The sequence below is a fragment of the Apium graveolens genome, chromosome 4 (genome assembly GCF_009905375.1).
Source record: "Apium graveolens cultivar Ventura chromosome 4, ASM990537v1, whole genome shotgun sequence".
Taxonomy (NCBI): domain Eukaryota; kingdom Viridiplantae; phylum Streptophyta; class Magnoliopsida; order Apiales; family Apiaceae; genus Apium; species Apium graveolens.
In genome coordinates this window covers 190130467-190136520 of record NC_133650.1, presented here as the reverse complement: position 1 = coordinate 190136520, position 6054 = coordinate 190130467, and positions in this window count along the sequence as shown.

Here is a 6054-nt window from a genome sequence, read left to right as displayed (position 1 = left end):
CTATGACAATCGGTATGACAATTGATAGTCATACTGAAAGTCTTGCTAGTTCATTCTGATTGTCTTGCTAGCTATTGGGATTGTCTTGCTAGTTCAAAAGGATAGTCTCACCGAAAGTCCTACCAGTTCAAATGGATTGTCATACCAGTTCATTTGATTGTCTTGCCGAAAGTCTTGCTGAGTAAACTAGATGGTTTTGTTTACTTAAACAACAAAACACAGCAGAAGACTACAATGCAATAATTCAACAGAACACACAAGAGAAAAAGAAGCAGAAAACAAAGGCACAACATTTTATTTTTCATCTGCTTTTCTTCAAGATTAAATTTCTAGATTGTAAAGTTAAATCCAATCAACTAGAAATATTTATCTTGTTCTTGTGTATCAATCTAGCGGATTAAAATCCCTAGAACTTAATCTCAAATCGCATTTAGCATTTGATCTTTTAATTGCAAAAATAGAAAAAGTTCATGTCGAATTTATTCTAGATTTGTAATAATTGATTTGAGATTAATCCCTTGTAACCGATATCGTAGTTGTAACACCTTTCAAGTTTAATAAAAGTTTTATTTAACTTGAATTTTGTTTCACTTTTTTATTCCGCATTTTATTCACTTAAACGGTATTGTTTGCATTCAACCCCCCTTCTACAAACAAATTGGGACCTAACAGGAACTGTCATGCTTATTTGGAGGATCTGAAGAAGAAGAAGGCTGTTGTTGCTACTTCTGATTCAGGTATTTATGTTATAGAAGTCAATTTGTCTACTTCTACATCTTGGGTATTAGATACTAGATGTGGTTCTCATATTTATATAAATGTGCAGGAACTGTAGGGAAGTAGGATATTGGCGAAGGGAGAAGTCAACCTACGAGTTGGCAATGGAGCAAAGGTTGTTATTTTAGCTGTAGGGACTTATCGTTTATCATTGCCCACTGGGCTTGTTTTAGAATTAGATAACTGTTTTTACGTGCCTGCGATTTGCAGAAACATTATTTCGATTTCTTGTTTGGACAAGAAAGGTTTTTCGTTTTTGATTCAGAACAATAGTTGTTCTTTTTCATTCAATAATGTTACCTATGGGGTTGCATGTTTGTTTAATGGTTTATATGTTCTTGATTTAGATACTCTTTTCTATAACATAAATAATGATAATAAACTTATTAAGATGAAAGACTCAAATCAAACATACCTTTGGCATTGTCGTTTAGGTCACATAAATGAGAAACGCATTTCCAAATTACATAAAGATGGTTACTTGGATAAGTTTGATTTTGAATCATACGAAGAATGAAAATCTTGTCTCATTGGCAAAATGGCTAAAGCTCTTTTTACCGGACAAGGTGAAAGGGCCACTGAACGATTAGGACTTATACATAGTGATGTATGTGGTCCAATGTGTATGATGGCAAGAGGTGGCTTTTACTACTTTATTACATCTACTGACGATTTCAGTAGATATGGATATGTGTATCTTTTGAAGAACAAATCCGATTCTTTTGAAAAGTTCAAAGAATACAAGGCCGAAGTGGAAAAGAAAACAAGCGAAAATATAAAAGTTCTACGATCTGAACATGGAGGAGAGTACTTAAGCCTCGAGTTTAAAGGTTTCTTGAAGGAGTGTGGTATCGGATCACAACTTACTCCTCCTGGAACGCCTTAATGGAATAAAGTTTCTGAGAGGAGAAATCGCACCTTGTTGGACATGGTACGATCGATAATGAGTCTAGCAGATCTTCCAATAAGTTTCTAGGGTTATGTTCTAGAAACAGCTGCATATACACTAAACCGAGTTCCAACTAAATCGGTTCAAAAGACTCCATATGAGATATGGTCTGAGAAACATCACAGCATGTCTTTTATGAAAGTATGGGGATGCGAAGCATTTGTGAAATGCCTGGTGTCTGACAAGCTGGGACCAAAATTGGATAAATGTTATTTTATGGGATATCCTGAAGAAACTAAGGGGAATAGTTTCTATAATCCTACCGAGAACAAAGTGTTTGTTGCTCGAATCGCTGTATTTCTTAAAAGAGAGTTAATTTCCAAGAAAATTAGTGGGAGGACTATAGATCTCGATGAAGACCGAGTTGTACAAAATAACAATGAACCAGAGTTGGAAAGTGGGCAGGAAGTATATCAAGATGTTCCTGCTCCAGAAACAAAGGTTGTTCATAGATCTAGTAGGGCTCGTCATGAGCTGGAGAGATATTATGGATTTCTCTTGACTCAAGATGATGATGCAATACTCATAGATAATGCTGAGCCTCTTACCTACCAAGAAGCTATGAACAGTCCAGACTCCGAGAGATGGCTAGAGGCCATGAAATCCGAAATGGATTCCATGTATCAAAATAAAGTATGGACTTTAGTTGATCCACCTGAAGGAGTAAAACCTATAGAGTGCAAGTGGGTTTTCAAGAAGAAAACTGACATGGATGGTAAAGTACAGACCTATAAAGCGCGACTAGTGGCAAAAGGTTTCAAACAAATTTATGGTATAGACTATGATGAGACATTTTCACTAGTTGCTATGGTCAAGTCCATCAGGATTTTGATAGCAATAGCTGCTTACTACGACTATGAGATTTGGCAAATGGATGTCAAAACCGCTTTCTTAAATGGGAGCCTTGAAGAGGATGTATACATGATACAACCTGAGGGTTTTATCGATCCCAAGTTTGCTAAGATGGTCTGTAAGCTGCTTCGATCTATTTATGGATTGAAGCAAGCCTCAAAGAGATGGAATCATCGTTTTGATGAAACAGTCAAAGAATTTGGCTTTATTCAAAATGAAGATGAACCATGTGTTTACAAGAAGGTTAATGGGAGCCACGTGGCATTCCTAGTACTATATGTAGATGACATATTACTAATAGGAAATGACATACACTCTCTACAGGTTGTTAAGACTTGGTTGGGAAATAGTTTTTCGATGAAGGACTTAGGCGATGCAACCTATATATTAGAGATCAAGATCTATAGAGATAGATCAAGGAAATTAATCGGCCTAAGTCAGAGTACATACATTGATAAAGTATTGCATCATTTTGGGATGTAAGAGGCAAAAAGAGGATATGTCCCGATGTCTCATGGGATATTAATCTCAAAAGACAACTGCCCTAAATCATTAGATGATAAAGGCCGTATTAGCAAAGTTCCATATGCTTCGGCAATTGGATCTATAATGTATGCGATGATATGTACTCATCCTGATGTTTCGTATGCCTTGAGCATGACGAGCAGATACTAGTCCAATCCAGGTGAGGGTCACTGGACAACTGTCAAGAATATTCTTAAGTACTTGAAGAGGACTAAAGATTCATTCTTGGTGTATGGAGGAGATAAGAAGCTAGTTGTAAAGGGTTACACTGACGCCAGCTTCCAGACAGACAGAGATAATTCAGTATCTCAGTCAGGTTTTGTGTATTGCCTTAATGGAGGTGCTGTAAGCTGGAAGAGTTCAAAGTAAGAGACAGTAGCTGATTCTACAATGGAAGCTGAGTATATTGCTTCCAGTGAAGCAGCCATGGAGGCTGTTTGGATACGGAAATTCATAACGGGACTTGGTGTGGTTCTATTGATCACAGATCCAGTTGATCTTTACTGTGATAGCTATCGTGCAGGCTAAAGAACCAAGGTCCTATTCCCGGGAAAAGCATATACTTAGGAGATATTACCTTCTTCGAGAGATTAATGAAAGAGGAAATATACATATATGTAAAGTGCATACCGATGATAAAGTTACAGACCCATTGACTAAGGCTTTGTCGCAGCAAAAGCACGAAGGTCATACTAGTTCCATGGGTATTAGATACATGGGTGATTGGCTCTAGTGCAAGTGGTAGATTGGTAGGGTTTGTGCCCTAGAGACAACACTATTATGTTTATATTATAAAACATTTGGATTATTAATTATGATTCTATGGATTATTCTTTAGTAATTTATTATATCTTTATTGTCTACAATAAAATGTTAGATTAATAAATGTCCTTGAAATATGATATGTAAATCTGTATCTCTAAGTACGTGACTTAGAAATGAGATTATAAGAATAGTATTGATATTCCTAAAGGTCCCTAGTTAAGTATTATTGTTAAGGGACGATAATAAATATGTTGAGACTAGTGTGTTTGTCGACTGATGATCACATATCATTGATCATAGGTATGGTGATACTAAATTCAAAACACAGGCACATGTATTAAATACATGGTGCTGGATTGACCCGTTGTAAGATACTACATGTTTAAAGTGTCATAAGTTAATCTCACAGTGATAATGATTTATTGGTCCTTTGACCTGAAATTATTATATTTCTATACGAGAATTAATATACTTTGATACTATTTAAAGTTATCCTTGACCGGGTAATAATAAAAGTAGACATTGGGTATATTATGAATCGTATTGGAAATATGAATGATCTAGATGCAATTTAGCCCTCCTTTATTAAAGGAGTGATATTATTGGCCTCTTGATTGAGTAAGACTATAAAATGCATGGACGTGCTCAAATAGTGATTTGTTTAATAGTTTACTCATTGATCAAGGAAAGAAGGATTAAACGCTTGCAGAGGATGACACAATGCATGCCTCGAGTTTGATATATAATATAAGGCTAAAAGAATTATATTACATTGTACATTATTCACGAAAGATTTAATTGAATCACCAATTATTATTATTATTTGGGGAGCAATGATGTATTACTAGTAGGGATGACAAAATAATCCGATCCGACGGATACCCGATCCGAAACCCGAAATTTTGGATTTACCGAACCCGATTTTTTGGATTTGGATTTGGATATTAGGTATACCGATCCGAAATCCGATCCGAAATCTGAAACTCTGTCCGTACCCGATCTGAACCCGAAATCCGAAAAAAACCCGAATTATATATATATTAATTATATATATACATGTAATATTATAATTTTATATATTACACATTATAATATATATATATTTTAATAATATACATTATACATATTATTATATAATTTTTAGAACATATATTTTTATATTTATGTTAATAATTAACTAATTATAAAGTTTAATTAAATATAGTTATTCAATCATTTAAACGGGTGATAAGGTTTATAAGGTTAACAAAACATATTTTAGTAATAAATCTAAAAAACTGGGTATCAATTGAGTTGGTCTTTTAAATATTAGCTATACTTATAATAATATAATTAATGATGTGGTGTAGTGGTTGGAGATAACACATTAAAACTCTTTCTCTACAAGTCGCGTGTTCGATCCCAAGCAGTCGCAATATCAATAATTATAAAAAAAATTCAGATTTCGGGTTCGGGTTTGGGTTCGGGTTTCGGGTTCGGGTATGATATCCAATTCAAAATAAATTTGGGTTTCGGGTATACCCAAATCCGATCCAAAATCCGATGGATCGGGTTCAGGTATTCATTTTCGGGTATTTTTCGGGTCGGGGTCGGGTTTGGGTATGGATAAAATTTTCGGGTTTGGATATGGATTCTGCAATACTCGACCCGATCCGGCCCAATTGCCATCCCTAATTACTAGATGTCACTCATTGTTTATAATTTTATTATTAGAAAATAAAATTATTGCTGACGTAATAGTAACCTAAAGGGTCACACACAAAGAACGTTTAAAACGGAGTGTTATTTAAATTATGAATTTAAATATTTTATTGTTAATTCGAATTTAATTATATAATTAATTAAGTGAGACTTGATTAATTGTATATATATTAGAATTCGAATTTAATAAGAATATAAACCTAAAATCAGAATGGGTCCTTTTAGAAGCCCATTAAGATTAGGGTCAAGCCCAAATCCTCTATCCCTGTATATACATTAAGATGTATATTTTTAGGGTTTAGTTGACACATCACGTTTTTTAGAAAATCCTAGCAGCTCTACATCTTAGAGAGGCTAGAGAGAGAGAGAAAAGAGGTAACCAAATCGGCTAGTACCGGCTCCGATGATCGTTGGACGATCGGGCGTTTGTGTGGATACCTTGGAGAGCAGATCTTCGAAATGAGGGATGTTGTGTTGGTTCATGA